The sequence below is a fragment of the Lepidochelys kempii genome, chromosome 1, assembly GCF_965140265.1.
Source record: "Lepidochelys kempii isolate rLepKem1 chromosome 1, rLepKem1.hap2, whole genome shotgun sequence".
Lineage (NCBI taxonomy): Eukaryota > Metazoa > Chordata > Testudines > Cheloniidae > Lepidochelys > Lepidochelys kempii.
Window position 1 is genome coordinate 272,241,331 of NC_133256.1, and position 17,399 is coordinate 272,258,729.

Consider the following 17,399-nt stretch of genomic DNA (forward strand, 5'->3'; position numbering starts at 1 on the left):
CTCTTGCCCAGTGAACATTGAAGTATTTCATACAAAGAGGCTGGGAGCTGAGGAGCAAATTCAACCCCAGGCATGAGAAGCAGAAGGGGAAATGCCACAGCTGCCCACTCCATGGCACCACCAGCCAGAGGAGCAGCTGCCCCTCACTGCCTGGCTGTGTCTTCCTGCCTAGGATCTGGCCAGAGGGTAGGACCTTAGGGGGGCTGAGGGAGAAGAGGAAGTGGGGGGAGGGGAGAGTTGCCCCCAGGACTACCCCACTCTAGATAAGACCATGCAGTTTGGGGAACAACATCCTTGTACCCCCTCAACTCTGCCCATGGGCTCAAGGTTTCTGGCTTCTGGGGGATGATGGTGGGGAGCCTCAGCCCCGCACAGCTACCGGTTGCAGGGAGGTTGGGAGGCTGGGATTTAGCCCCACTCTGCTCCTGGTTTCAGACCCATAGGGGGGTACAGGGGCTTGCGGCTTTAGCCCTGCACTGCTCCCCACTTCAGCCCCATGCAAAGGGAGGAGGGTACCCGGGCACTGGGTTTCAGCAGCAGGGCTCCGAGGACCCCTGAAGGGGTCCTGCAGGGGGATACGGATCCCTGATTGAGAACTGCTGCTCTAGTCTATCACACACTTTTCTGCTTCACTTAGGGCTGGGTCTTATGTTCGCTTTTTCCCCTTTTCCCTGCTGCCATAACTCCTTGAAAAGGTGAGGGAAAACTGAGGGAACATAATCTTGACAGGCCTAATTTAGTCTCAATAGATGTGGTATTCAGATTTTCTTCCTCTGACAAAACTGCTTCTCCTATTTTTCCGGCATCATCATCCTTCTCAGCAGGGGCGATCAAATTTGTAGCCGGATTAACAACTGCTTTACCTAGCAGCCTGTATCTTGAAAATTTAACTGATGAAGATTTTAGTTCATTGGACAAAGTCAAGCAGGTCATGCTGGAGATGTTCAATCTGCTCATTAGGAAATCTCATGGCTTGAAGTGGAAATATGTTCTGTAGAGGAATATGGCATCTACAGTTTGCCTGGTTCCTATAATTTTAGAATACTTGCTATACTTTGTGAAATCTGGCTTGTCTTTTTCCACCATTAATATGCTGCTCATTGTCAATTTACAAGTTTTTTTCATAAATTCAAGGTGGCGTTTCTTCCTCAAGCAAATCCTTAAGATACTGTTGGAATTCCCTCTAAACTGACCTCTCTGAAGGCTTGTAGTGTGCCTTATGAGACCTGATTACTTAAAATGGCCGCAAAAAGAGCCATTAGCTATGACCTGAATAGAATCAAGCCCATTTTGAAACCATCCTGGTTTTCCATTTCATTTGGGAACAAATCCAAAGGGGCAAGGGATTCACTGATATCTGGGGTGGTAAATTTCAGCTGGCCTGGCCAGTTCAGTGTACCACAACCCCCACTTTCATAATCTGTATCAGAAAAGTTTCAGAGTAGCAGCCGTGTTAGTCTGTATCCACAAAAAGAAAAGGAGTACTTGTGGCACCTTAGACACTACATCTGATGAAGTGAGCTGTAGCTCACGAAAGCTTATGCTCAAATAAATTTGTTAGTCTCTAAGGTGCCACAAGTACTCCTTTTCTTTTTGTATCAGAAAAGTGTCATGTAAGATATCAATGGAAAGCTAGCAACATATGGATCATTAATATTATTGTCTGGGTGTACGCATGGAGGACAAATTCGAAACAGATATCACAATTTCCAATATGTTTGTAAAGTGTGTCTGCCAGACAGGATTAAAGTTAATCCAACCTAGATAAAGGAATGTGGTTTGGCAACCTGGAAGGTATTTCCAAGGAACGTTAAGAGACAATTGGAATGCAAATTATATGGGAAGTAAACAGGACCATCAACCCAAAAAGGGAAGGAGATTGCAGGAAACAGATCAGTTTGCATTTTAGCAAACACCAGGAGGGAAGAAACAGCATGAAAATTCTTTCACCAGAAGGTTCTATATTGCCTTCCTCACAGCTTCAATTAACTTTTCTTTGGCGGGTAACCTTCAGAGGAATCCATTTCAAAGGTTCACTGGACTATAAAGAGAGGAGCATAGACCCCCAATTTATCTTTCACCTAAGAACACAAAGGAACTGAGCACTTTGAACTCTGTGGGAGATCCTGACCAGAGGGACTGGTCAGCCATCTGGCTGGAAGGTAGACTGATAAATTCACCAAGGGCAAGTCATGCCTGACCAAACTGATTGCCTTCCATGATGAAATAACTGGCTCTGTGGATATGTGAAAGCAGTGGACGTGATATATCTTGACTTTAGCAAAGTTTTGATACAGTCTCCCACAGTATTCTTGCCAGCAAGTTAAAAAAGCATGGATTGGATGAATGACTATAAAGTGGATAGAAAGCTAGCTAGATTGTCGGGCACCAACGGCTCGATTTCTAATTGGCAGATGGTATCAAGCAGAGTGCCCCAGGGGTCTGTCCTGGGGCCGGTTTTGTTCAACATCTTCATTAATGATCTGGATGATGGGATGGATTGCACCCTCAGCCAGTTCGCAGATGAGACTAAACTGGGGGGAGAGGTAGATATGTTGGAGGGTAGGGATAAGGTTCAGAGTGACCTAGACAAATTGGAGGATTGGACCAAAAGAAATCTGATGAGGATCAACAACAAGTGCAGAGTCCTGTACTTAGGACAGAAGAATCCCATGCACTGCTACAGGCTGGGGACTGACTGGCTAGGCAGCAGTTCTGCAGACCTGGGGATTACAGTGGATGAGAACCTGGATCTGAGTCAACAGTGTGCCCTTGTTGCCAAGAAGGCTAATGGCATATTAGGCTGCAGTAGTAGGAGCGTTGCCAGCAGATCAAGGGAAGTGATTATTCCCCTCTATTTGGCACTGGTGAGGCCACATCTGGAGTACTGTGTCCAGTTTTGGGCTCCCCACTACAGAAAGGATGTGGTCAAAATTGGAGCAAGTACAGTGTAGGGCAACAAAAATGATTAGGGGCTGAGGCACATGACTTATGAGGAGAGGCTAAGGGAACTGGGCTTATTTAGTCTGCAGAAGAGAAGAGTGAGGGGGGATTTGATAGCAGCCTTCAACTACCTGAAAGGGGGTTCCAAAGAGAATCGAGCTAATCTGTTCAAAGTGGTGGCAGATGACAGAACAAGGAGAAATGGTCTCAAGTTGCAGTGGGGGAGGTCTAGGTTGGATATTAGGAAACACTATTTCACTAGGAGGGTGGTGAAGCAATGGAATGGGTTACCTAAGGAGGTGGTGGAATCTCCATCCTTAGAGGTTTTCAAGGCCCGGCTACACAAAGCCCTGGCTGGGATGATTTAGTTGGAGTTGGTCCTGCTTTGAGCAGGGGGTTGGACTAGATGACCTCCTGAGGTGTCTTCCAACCTTAATCTTCTATGATTCTATGGAAATGACCTTGAACAAAGGCTGTAGCCTGTTAAGCTTTAGCCTCTATAACGTGTTTTTCGTTTGTATTTGCTTGTAAGCATTTCTAACCTTTATACCTGAACTCACTTAAGATCCTATCTCCTTTTGTCAATAAACTTGCCTTATTTTTAATCTAAATCGAATACAGCACTGGGCTAGTTTAAAGTGAATGTTAACTCCAGTTCATGTGGCAAGCTGCTGGGTGTTATATCTTTAATGGAACAAATGAATCTAATATCTCTCTGAATGGTCCAGAAGTGAGCTGAACATTACGGAGCACACCGTTTTGGGGAAATTGGGAGTAGGGAGCAAAAGGATCATCTTACCAGGTATAACCAGAGGGCTGTTGTGTGGTAGGCAGGCTGCCGGGGTCAGAGCTCGGAACCAGGGCTTACACCCAGACACTCAGTGCATTTTTATATGATGGCTGGAAGCCTCCAGTCAAGAGCATTGCAGCAGCAGAGCATTTTGAGGCACCCAGGGTTACAAGGCATGAAGTGGCTGTACCTCTTACAGGTCTGGATTGCACACTAGAACATGGCAGAAGTGAACTGTTCAGAGACTGTCTAATCAGATTGTACAATGTACTTGAACCTCCAATAAAAAGCAGGGCTCCAATACCAGAGTAACTCAGGATTTGTTCTACAGGAGCCATAACACCTTCTAATTTGTCTCTGTGTGGTTCTATCCCCCAAATTTCCTGTAAAAACACAATACAGTATTTCAAAATAATAGTACAAAATATTACATCTCACAGTATCAGAGCGTGGGTAATGAGTATAGTATTTTACACGAGTTGTAAGGCTGCTATGTGAGTTTCATATAAACAGATTTACTCAGCACAACTCTATTGTGGAGTAAGATCAGATGCTCCATTCACGACACAGCCCTGACATCAGGGTCAATCAATCAGTATTAAATTGAAATTGCCTTTACTTTATTTGCACACTGTAGTCTTATTGGTCAAAAAGATGTAACTCATATCAGTACCATCAGAGCCACGTAACAAGATCTTTAGTGGTAATCACTAAGATGAGACTTATTTCATTAACTGACAGGGGATTTTTGTTCGTATATGTTTTACTTAAATATAGTATTTGCTAAAATACCAAATGTCTTCTATATGTATAATTGACTACTACTGTGTTTCAGTTTGTAGAGTTTATAGTCTATGAAATTATTTGCCCTGATTACATTTGCCAGGTAAGGCATAAACACTGTAAGTACTTGTAATAAACCCTTAAGTGGAAAACAAGAAAAAACTTATCTCACCGATGTCAGGCAAGTACTGATCTGATTGGTTTCAGAGTAACAGCCGTGTTAATCTGTATTCGCAAAAAGAAAAGGAGTACTTGTGGCACCTTAGAGACTAACCAATTTATTTGAGCATGAGTTTTCGTGAGCTACAGCTCACTTCATCGGATTGAGCTGTAGCTCACGCTCAAATAAATTGGTTAGTCTCTAAGGTGCCACAAGTACTCCTTTTCTTTTTACTGATCTGATTGTAACTCTGAAAGTCATTATTTGAGTTGTTTTACCAGTTTTTGTATAGCTTTTTCTCTTTTGCTGAAAAAAAAAAACATTTATGTTGAAAACAAGATCTAGATTTTAGGTGCATGGGTTCAGCCATTTTGTAAGAAGAACATGGCACCTGGCAGAACCAGCCTAATACCACTGAGAGATTTCTGGTCATTGCAGTCAGAAACTACAACTAAAGTGAGCGTTAGTTTTTTTCCCTAAGGGAACCTGTCAACAAAGGCTGCTTGGAAAATTTTACTAAAAGCTATTTGCTTCTTATCCAAAAATGTTAACGAATCATGCTTACAGCCTTGTTAATAAACTACTGTTGGACTTTCCTCCTAGACTCCTCAACATCATGTCCACTCATGGCTCTTCATTATGACACAGTCTTAAGCGGTTAACAGAGATTCAGAAATACGCCTCCACAGAGCAAAGTTTCATGGCCTGTCTTAGCCTTAAATCAGAGCGAATTGTAGGTGCCAGTGCTGTAGCTACACACTCTCCTATTTGTCCCAGCCAATGAGAATAACCTATCTTGATTAAATGGCTTTTTTTTTTCCGAAGAAAACAGAGGTCAAAACAAAGCATCAAAACAGAGGTCACCTGAAATACAGTGGCGTCAAAGAGACACCAGTTATAGCTTTATGAGGTACAATTTACAAGCCCCAGATGAAACAATTTTGCTTCTGTATAGATAACCTGATGACTAGTAATACCAAAAACATGTAATAAAAATTTACAAACAATTTGCTCTGAGCGCTCATCTACACGTCTGTCTCTCCAGAATGACTTGTGACCATAAGCTACTTCAAGCCCCTGTCACAGGGTGGCTGGCACTTCTAAAGAGAGATGAGTCTCAGCCCATGTCCCCAGGTAAAGAGAATAATTCACTCATGTGACAGATGGTTATGTAACTCAACTGAACTCAATAGGAATGGAAAGCACTCAGCATCTCCTAGCGTAGAGCCCAACCTGTAAGGTTTTCATACTTGATCTCCGATCCTGCACCACTGAAATCAATAAAAACAATGAGGAGTCCTTGTAGTACCTTAGAGACTAACAAATTTATTTGGGCATAAGCTTTCGTGAGCTAAAACCCACTTCATCAGATGCATGGAGTTGAAAATACAGTAGAGAGGTATAAATACACAGCATATGAAAAGATGGGAGTTGCCTTATCAAGTGTGGGGGGGGTCAATGCTAATGAGCCAATTGAATTAAGGTGGAAGTGGGCTATTCTCAACAGTTGAAAAGAAGGGAGGAAAAATCACTTTTGTAATGCTAATGAGTTCAGTGTAATCAATGTGGCCCATTTCAAACAGCTGACAAGAAGTGTGAGTATCAGCAGGGGGAAAATTAGTTTTTGTAATGACCCATCCACTCCCAGTCTTTATTCAGGCCAAAAATGGTGGTGTCCAGTTTTGCAAATTAATTCCAGTTCAACAGTTTCTCGTTGGAGTCTGTTTTTGAAGTTTTTTTATTGAAGAATTGCCACTTTTAAGTCTGTTATTGAGTGTCCAGGGAGACTGAAGTGTTCTCCTACTGGTTTTTGAATGTTATAATTCTTGATGTCAGATTTGTGTCCATTTATTCTTTTGTGTAGAGACTGTCTGGTCTGGCCAATGTACATGGCAGAGGGACATTGCTGGCACATGAATGCGTATATCACATTGGTAGATGTGCAAGTGAATGAGCCCCTGATGGTGTGGCTGATGTGGTTAGGTCCTATGATGGTGTCCCTTGAATAGATATGTGGTCAGAGTTGGCGACGGGGTTTGTTGCAGGGTTTGGTTCCTGGGTTATTGTTTTTGTTGTGTGGTGTGTAGTTGCTGGTGAGTATTTGCTTCAGATTGGGGGGCTGTTTGTAAGCAAGGACTGGCCTGTCTTCCAACGTCTGTGAGACGGAGGGATCGTCCTTCAGAATAGGTTGTAGATCCTTGATGATGAGCTGGAGAGGTTTTTGTGTGTGTGTGGGGGGGGCTGTAATATATGGCTAGTGGCGTTCTGTTACTTTCTTTGTTGGGCCTGTCCTGTAGTAGGTGACTTCTGGGTACCCTTCTGGCTCTGTCAATCTGTTTCTTCACTTCACCAGGTGGGTATTGTAGTTTTAAGAATGCTTTATAGAGATCCTGTAGATGTCTCTGTCTGAGGGATTGGATCAAATGCAGTTGTATCTTAGGGCTTAGCTGTGGTGGGGCGAGGACTCACCGGTGTGGGGCCTCCTACTGGAGCGCCCTCTGCCAGCCCTGGAGCGCCCTCTGCCGGCTGATGTTTTGCCTGCTGCTGGCCCCCGTATCCCTCCCGGACCCTGGTGCCCTTTACCCAGGGGTTCTGCCCACCACAGCAACCCACAATCTGGGTCTCCCCACTCCGGGGAACCCCCAATCCCCTAACCCCACCTCGCCTCAGTGGCTACTGCCAGTCACAATCTAGCCCCCACTCACTGGGGCACACCGCAGTCTGTAAAGGCCACTCATCATTGGCGAGGGGGGTTTGGACCTGCTGCCTCTGCCTATCTCTGGGCTGCTCCTCTGCAGCCCCAGTACCCTTTGTGGGCCCTTATCTCAGTCTGCAGCCTGGGGTTTTGCTAGGCTGGAGCTTCCAGCTCCCTCTGCCCTTCCCCAGCACTACTCCACACTAGGTACCCTTCTCTGCTTCCCAGGCAGCCAGGTCCTTCCCTCTCTAGAGCCAGAGAGAGAGTGTCTAAGTCCTTCTGGCCCACCGCCCTCTTATAAGGGTCAGGTGGGCCCTGATTGCACTGGCTACAGCTGTGGCTGCTTTCCCAATTAGCCCAGCTTTCCTCGCTGCAGCCCTCTCCGGGCTGCTTTATCCCCTTCTGGCAGGAGTGGGGTTATCACCCCACTACATTGGCTATAGACAAAGGATTGTGTGATGTGGTCTGAATAAAAGCTGGAGGCCTGGAGGTAAGTATAGTTGTCAGTGGGTTTCCAGTATAGGGTGGTGTTTATGTGGCCATCGCTTATTAGCACTGTAGTGTCCAGGAAGTGGATCTCTTGTGTGTACTGGTCTAGGCTGAGGTTGATGGTGGGATGGAAATTGTTGAAATCATGGTGGAATTCCTCAAGGGCCTCCTTCCCAGGGGTCCAGATGATGAAGATGTCATCAATGTAGCGCAAGTAGAGTAGGGACGTTAGGGACAAGAGCTGAGGAAGCGTTGTTCTAAGTCAGCCATAAAAATGTTGGCATACTACTGTGGGGCCATGCGGGTACCCATAGCAGTCCCGCTGACTTGAAGGTATAAATTTTCCCCAAATCTGAAATAGTTGTGAGTGAGGACAAAGTTCAGCCAAAAAGGCTGACAAAGGAGGTGCTGTAGTTATCATGAATAGGTCGGAATATGAACAAGAGGCTGCTAGGCAACTCTCTGACACCACATTCTACAGGCCATTACCCTCTAATCCCACTGAGGGTTACCAAAAGAAACTACACCATCTGCTCAAGAAACTCCCTGAAGAAGCACAGGAACAAATCCACACAGACACATCCCTAGAGCCCCAACGGGGGGTATTCTATCTGTTACCCAAGATTCATAAACCTGGAAATCCTGGATGCCCCATCATCTCAGGCATTGGCACCCTGACAGCAGATTGTCTCACTATGTAGACTCCCTCCTCAGGCCCTAATCAACCAGCACTCCCAGCTATCTTCGAGACACCACTGACTTCCTGAGGAAACTACAATCCATTGGCAATCTTCCAGAAAACACCATCCTAGCCACTATGGATATAGAAGCTCTCTGCACTAACATTCCACACAAAGATGAACTACAAGCTGTGAGGAAATTGGCAGTGTCTGTTGTGCACAGAAACCTGACATCTTTAGCTTTACCATTTCCCCCGTCAAAAATGAATGATAGTCTCTTAGAGTCAGTCATGCATCCAGAGTCTACAGCTGTATCATACATTCAAGTATATTATTAAATTTAACCATATATAAAATCTCATATTTAAACCTACACATGGGAAAAATAAATGATTACATGCTCTGAAGAAAATTATGGAGAAGAAAGGTTGAATCACACACACACACACGTGTGATATTAAATCCTTATTATCCTCTGTATACTGACAGTAGAAATGACTCTGAACCAAAATATCAGATGCCCCAATATTCAGATTAATTTTTAATCGCAGAAAACACAAATTTTAGAAAGAAACCACCCCTTAAGAACACTGAGGGCCAGATTAGGACATTCTTACTTATTTTTAATAACACCAAGAGTAGTCCTAATGAAGTCAAAGGGAACATGAAACATGAACATCTCATGAAATAAGATGCTATTCAATGCAAGTAAGGGTATCGCAACCTGGACCTAAATTAATTAATTTGAACCCAGCCACAGAAAATAAGCATAATGATAGAATGACTGGAAGATGAAGTTAGCAAAGTTCAAACTGGAAAAAGATGCAATTATTTAATTCTAAAAGTAATTAACCATTGGAAAAGATTACAAAATTTTCCATCAATTATAATTTTTTAATTAATATCTGACATCTTTCTTCAAGAGATGCTTTAGTGCAAGCACAAATTAGGCTAGATACATTTCATTGGGTTAAATTCAATGTTGTGTTACACAAAAGATCAGATTAGGGATCAGCAACCTTTGGCACACATCTCGCCAGGGTAGGTGCCCTAGCGGGCCGGGCTGGTTTGTTTACCTGCCAAGTCCACAGGTTCGGCCGATCGTGGCTCCCACTGCCCATAGTTTGTCGCGGCCTGCCAGGGGGCTTACCCTGGCAGGCCGTGGGCCAAAGGTTGCTGATCCCTGGATCAGATAATCCATTCTGGCCTCAAGAATCTATACAATCTATTAAAATACTAGACATTAGAAACCTAGGGCAGAGACAGAGATAAAATAACAATCAAATATAGCAAAGATATGCCTAAAAAAAGTACAAAACTATATGGGAAACAAGCAAGAAGATTCTGATAATATCTGGAATGCATTTACTTGAACGCAGTGGAAAATAACATACACAACAACACAAACAAATTAAAACTAAAAATAATTAGGCATACTGGTTTATTTTTCTTTTTATCTGGTTTTCTTCATTATGTAGGATATGAAAGTTGCATTTTATGAAATACTTACCCTGCGCACATGGCGAAACACCGCACGCACAAAAATTTGTACAAAAGCACAATTTGCACAGAAGAAATTTTTTGCGCACACGGCCTGTCAAAAATTAGAGGGAACATTGGTCTGCATCTATTTTATAATTCTTCAATGATAAAATACATATGGAAAGGAAAAGAGCACTAGTGTTATTACAATACATACCCAGAACTGGATTTGATCAAGCACTAGAATTTTGTTAGCCAGACAGTCCAAAATAAGATTTTCTTCTTAGAATTTCTTTCTGTCCTTTATTCTCTGAAAACTGGATCACTACAACATCATCATGCTGAGCTCAGTCTTGAAATGAGGTTAAAAGGAACATTGTCTTTACCCCTTAGCTCTTTATGCCCCTGGACACCACAAGGACTGATCAAGACTAAGCCTACTAGTGATGTTAGCCAAAGCAGTGTGCCCAGGAGAGGACAAAGCCATAGCCCCAATCCAAATAAGCTAACAGAGCTCTCCCCATATAAGGGGAGTACTTGTGGTACCCTGTGGGCTAACTCCCTCTAAATTACTGGAAGCACTGTGCATGCGCAAAACACAACCTCTCTGGAAGTTTCCACTAAGGGAGTCACAGGCTGCCACTGTCACAGACTATTCACCTTTTTCTTCCTGCAGCCATCTTGATGAGTGTTACTACAGGCGGCTGCTAGAGATGCAATGAAGACTAGATTGTGGGCATGGTTAAATATTAAGGCAGGTCTGCTAACAGGAGAGACATCAGATAAGATAAAAACTAGGGGAGGGAAATATTTCTGGGTTATGGGGCAATTTATAGGGCAGTTAATTTCTCATGGTGGAAGAAACATACAGTAGTCACACATTTTGATTAAAATCTAAAATTTTATTTAAAAATAATTGCTGCGATTAAACTAATTATTTTTCCATACCAACTGTGCCTTATTTAGACACTAATAGGAAGAGTAACTCTGCAAACTCCTTACACAAAACTGGCATAACATTAGACTTACTCTATTTTCCAAGATAAAAAATAACTTCATACCCCCATCAAAGTGCTTAACACTAACTATTTTGAAAGCAAAAAGAAAAGGAGTACTTGTGGAACCTTAGAGACTAACAAATTTATTTGAGCATAAGCTTTTGTGAGCTACAGCTCACTTCATCTCATAAAGCTTATGCTCAAATAAATTGGTTAGTCTCTAAGGTGCCACAAGTACTCCTTTTCTTTTTGCGAATACAGACTAACATGGCTGCTACTCTGAAACCGATTTTTAAAGCAGTTAAGTATGAGACTAATAAGGGATTAAGAACAAACACGGGCATTTTACTTCATCCTTGTGTGAACATAATTTGAAAGGTCAACTGCAAAAAAATGTGGTCCCTCAAAAAGCTTTATGTTTTTGAAAGTTAAAGAATTTGGACCAGACCCCCAGCTTGTGTAAATCATCATACATCCATTACAGGCGATGGAGCCTGCCAATTTACAGTAGCTGAGGGTCTGGCCCCTTGATTACAAAATTCCAAAAGAGGAAGAAAGCATATGGCTGTTTCTTTTTTAAAGAACATCTGGAAATAGGAGCTTCAGATTTCCTAGTTAGAGTCTTTCAGAGTAACAGCCGTGTTAGTCTGTATTTTCTTTTTGGTTAGAGTCTGACTCACCAGAGTGAGTGAAGTCACAAGTACCATAAAATAAGGCAATTACAATAGGCAATTAGAATGAAACAGTTCTTTTCAGGGTATGTGCTCAGTCCCTTTATGTCTGAAGCAGGAAGCTCAGCTATGAATGACTCTGGGCAGCGGCTTTAGGAGTACAATAGATTTAGGGATAATACTGCTTTGTTTATTCCAATAAAGTTCCTTGTTTATTGTTAAAAGAAAGTGAATCTTACCCCGTCATGAGAGTTCTTTTAAATAACCTTTAACAGTCCTTGTGATGTCACTTTGACAGAGAAACTAGGAAGTCTGCAGTTCAGAATTCTCAGCCACTTAAGGAGGAGGTAATTGTTTAAAACTGGGATTAAAATACAATGCCAATTACATAAGAACTTAAGAGCTGCCACATTGGGTCAGACTATGATCCATCTTGCCCAATATCACGTCTCTGACAATGGCCCGAACCAGAGCTTCAGGGAAAGTGCACAGAACAGGTCAATTATTCCATGATCCATCCGTCTTCCTCTCCCTGCTTCTGGCCACTCTGAACATGGAGTTGAGTCCCTGGCCATCTTGGCTAATAGCCATTGATGGATTTATCCTCCATGAATGTATTCAGTTCTTTTTTTAACCGAGTTATACTTTTGACCACCACAACAACCCATGAAAATGAGTTCCACAGGTTAGCTGTGTATTGTGTGAAAAAGTATCTCCTCTTGTTCATATTAAATCTGCTGCCTAGTAATTTCATCAGGTGTCCCCTGATTTTTGTATTACATTTTTTAAACAATGAGTATAAACATTTTTCCTCTTTTAGAATCTTACAAAAGAATTTTATGGATTTAAAAAACTTACAGGCCACCTTTAAAATTTGAAATTGTCTCTTTTTTTCAATGTTCAGGTTTTATTTGTTTTTATTTTAATATGCATAAAATGTAAATGTTTCAAACACATTATTCAACATATACATGCTTTGGACAAAGAGAAAAAGTACCATTTATCTCAGAATTATGAAGTGGTTATCAAGCACTAAAGGGATGAAATTCAGCTAACCCCTTCATGATGAGTAGTTGCTGCACACTTAGTCTCATTGATTTACCACTATAAAAACAAGTCTAGCACCAACTATCCATATATTCATAGTTTTTTTAAATGAATTTGTCATTTTCTATTTTAGTCTCACCAAAAAACAACTAGCTTCCAGTGTTCTCACTTGTGTAAATGCACTCATTCTTTTACACTCTTGTGGGGTGGGGTGAGGCACTGTAGTGATTACAGCAAAGGACTAGAGACAGATTCTTGAGGTCTGTTCCCAGATCTGCAATTGACTTGCTGTAAGGCTTGTGCCAAAGCCCGATAAAAACCCTTAATATATTTTATGCATGAGGAAACTAAATCAATGAGGTTATCAGCCTAATCCCGCTCCCATTGAGGTCAATGGTCAATTTGCCACTGATTTCAGTAGGAGCATGATTAGGCCATTGGGCTTTGGCTCAGCTGCTAACAGGAAAACTTCCATTCACTTTAGTGGGAGCAGCATTCAGCCAATGAGCTTTTAATTTAGGATATATCTACATTGCTTTACAGTGTGTTTGTTTGCAGCACGTGTAGACATACTTGAGCTAGCTAGTTTGGGTGCCAACAGCAGCGAAGCTGCAGCCGTACAGACTTCAGCACAGGCTAAATCCCTAAGTACTCAAGGGTCCCAGGTGGTTGTACAGCCAGTGTTGCTGCAACTTCACTGCTGTTAGTACACATGCTACCTAGATTAAATCTAGCTTGGATATGTCTACGCATTCTATAATCACACATCCAATTGCAGTGTAGATAGACGTAACAGAAATTGCCATCGCATGTAGTATTTTGGGGGGAACATACTGTATTATGTTTATGTATTACTGTAGGCCAGGAATTGTATGCAACTCCAGGAGAGGAGGCTTTAGTTTTTGGCAGAGATTTGGCAAAACAGTGTGTGGGGGGTGACTAAGGTGAATCAGCTAGATTATAAACTCCCAAGAGGTACTGAGAGGCTTGCATATACTGGTTCAAACTGCTGGTTTTTTTCCCCCAGAAGCCAACAAAGAAAGGACCTTTGTAGTTCAAAGGCTGGATTTTAACTGAGTCAGGGCCTTTTTTCTGAGCCAGCAAAAACAGGACCCTCTCTCCAAGAGGGAAGGAACCCAACCCTTGTGGAAGGATTAGAAAGGCTTTGTCCTAGTAGGACCTCGTAACACTGATGACTCCTGGTATAGTCAGTGAATTTAAATCTATTTACTGTTTTCATTATGTTTTCTCTAATGCTTTTACCTCAAGAATAAATGTGCTTGCTTAGAAAGAGTTGCATGGTAACTTAACTGCTGGTGAGACACGGTTCATAGCACTCAGACAGAACGCAAAGCACAGGCACTGGCCTTTAGGCAGACTGGCTTGCTGGGAATACCAGAGTGTAAAGCAGAGAGCTGTGCAGTCCTAAAACTACCAGTCTGAAGGGAGAGATACGTGGATAGAGACCCCTAAGAGCTGACAGCTGGGGCCAGAAACCTTCCAGGACTGCCCTTGAGGGAGCACAGAGGGATGATACAGGTTGAGTTATTCTAAAACTGTGACAGACATACCCTTAATTTTCTCATGCATAAAATGTCTGACAAGACTTAATTATCATCAAGGTGACTTGCATCTTACTCCATAAACTGTGCCATAGGAAGTCATTTGTGGATCTGGGAACAGAATCCAAAGCTACGATCCCTTTCCCACCTTCCAATCTGGTGCTGTAATCAGTGCACTACATTATACAACACCACAAGAGATTGAGAAAAGAAGTGCATTGATGCAAGTGAGAACATTGAACACAAATGCTGTCTGGGGAAACCAAATAGAAAATGTCAAATTTGTTGCAATAAAAGCTCTCTCCTTTCTAAATACAGACAAGTAGGCTTGTTGGAATCTAATTGTATGGCAAATTTTAGGAAAGTAAAAGGATTATGGTGAAAAGATCAAGAGTCGTGGAACTAAAGTAAAAAAAAAAGTAATGTGCATTCTCATTTATAAGAAGACAGAAGACAGAAAATATCATATTGCCTCTCTATAAATCCATGGTACGCCTACAACTTGAATAATGTGTGCAGTTGTGGTCACCCCATCTCAAAAAAGATATATTGGAAAGGGTTCAGAAAAGGGAAACAAAAATGATTAGGGGTATGGAACGGCTTTTGTATGAGGAGAGATTAATAACGCCAGGACTTTTCAGCTTGGAAAAGAGACGACTAAGGGGGGATATGGTAGAGGTCTATAAAATCATGACTGGTGTGGAGAAAGTAAATAAGAAGGTATTATTTATTCCTTCTGATAACACAAGAACTAGGGGGTCACCAAATGAAATTAATAGGCAGCAGGTTTAAAACAAAGAAAAGGAAGTATTTTTTCACACAACACACAGTCAACCTGTGGAATTCCTTGCCAGAGGATGTTGTGAAGGCCAAGACTATAACAGGGTTCAAAAAAGAACTAGATAAATTCATGGAGGATAGGTCCAACAATTGCTATTAGCCAGGATGGGCAGGGATGGTGTCCCTAGCCTCTGTTTGCCAGAAGCTAGGAATGAGCAACAGGGAATGGATCACTTTATGATTACCTGTTCATTTGCTCTGGGGCACCTGGCATTGGCCACTGTTGGAAGACAGGATACTGGGCTAGATGGACCTTTGGTCTGACCCAGTATGGCCGTTCTTATGTTATTTCTCAAATAACTTTTAGTGCTACATTTCAATGAAAATCATTAATAATTGGGTTGTGCTGGGATGACAGTAAATATTTTAACATACTTCTATACCAGAGATGATCTTTGTCAACCCAACCTAATGGCTGTATGCTGCAAACACTTATGCAAATAACCCATTGAACTCAGTGGACATACTTGTGTAAATAAAGATTACGTCCATGACTAAAGGTCAGAAGAACTGGGATGTAAGGCCAATATTTAAAATCTGGGTGCCTGGTAGGTTCCTAAATCCATGTCTAAGCAGAGAAGTGACCTGATTTTTAAAAATGCCAGTTGACTTCATTGTGACCATTATTTTATGCTCTGCACTTCTAAAAAGCAGCTTACTTCTATACAGGAATCTAAATATGGATTTAAGAGGCAAATTTTAGACCCTCCAATTTGAATATTTTGGCCTAAGAGGAAGAATCCTTACCATCCTTTGACAAAATTTTAACTAATTGGTCTGCTACTGCTTTTAATTACCTTCCCATTCAATTAGGTGTTATCTTGTAAATTTTCAAGGTCCTCAGTGAAAATGATTCAACTGTTTACTGCAGTGTCCCTTCATTTCCTCACAAAAATCCCCAAACACTTTTTTTTAAAACATGAAAATCATGAAATAAGACAGCAGTGCCAAAAATGCAGTCCTAAAATGCATAAGTCCAGTCTTTGTGCATAATAAAATAGCATCCCTCAGGACCAGCCTCAAGTGCCTCTGCAGAGGCATCACTCCAAAGACTTGAAATGCATGTGGTTTTCATATCTTCCACAGGCTGACTCTTTTGATAAGACTTCATGGTTATAACCTATTTAGGAAGGATCAAATAGGCAAAAGGGGAGGAGTGACGCTCTATGTCAAAAATGGCATTACTTGTTTCCCAGCCACAGATAACTCAGAAGAAAGTGATCTTGAATGCGTATGGATCAATATCCTAACAGATAAAGCACTCAATGGGGGTGCTATTTGTTGTCTCCTTCAGACCACCAAATCACACAAGGGAATGGGATATATAATGTGTAGGAGGAAAAAAAGCTGCGTGAGCATGGAGGTCCTCAATTAGAGAGACATATGCTAGAGATTGCATGTGGCCAGTACTAAAACATCCTTGGAATTTCTAAACAGAATAGATAGGTTTGGCAGGATTAATTTTTGGTTGCTGTTTTGTTTTGAGAGAAACTTTCTTTTTAAAGCATTTTTTCAATTTTTATCAATTAAAATGTTCAGAGTCACAGATTATGGGGGCTCAGACAATTATTTAATGACAATAGTCGATGCTGATTTCAAAAAGTTTAAGCTTTATTACAGTTAACACAAATTGTAAACTTATCAAAATATACAAATTAAGCATTCTTAAATCAAACTCTATTAAGTTCTCAAGCAGGATTTTTCTTACTTGCTGATCTGTAAATTTTTATCATAATCGATAGAAAAGATTTTTTTCCAATTGGTTTGTGCTTGTACAATGAAATTGATATTTATCTACATTTACGAATAAAAAATTCTAATCCTTCCAATTACATATTATATTTTCCTAACTCAAAATGTTGCGTCCAACAATGAATTCTATTTTAGACCTTGTCTTGACAGATGAAGAGGAAGATCAGAGAACTAAAAATTATTGGTAACTTAGTTACAAGTGATCATGACGATCACATTTATAACACGGAAACAAAATCAAATCCACTTCAGTGAGAAAATATATATTGTTAAAAGGGACAATTTTACAATACTGAAAACAATTATGAGTCAAATCAGCTGTGAGGAAGAATTTAAGCAGAAAAATTTGAATGATAATTGGGAATTCTTTAAGAACTCTTTTCTTTTAGCTGAGGACCTTGCTGGGCCGTTAATGTTGATTTGTATTATAGGTCCTGAAACACTGGGAAACATCCTGAAGACCGAAAGAAAGTCAATGTTGTGCCAATATTTAAAAAGGGTAAACAG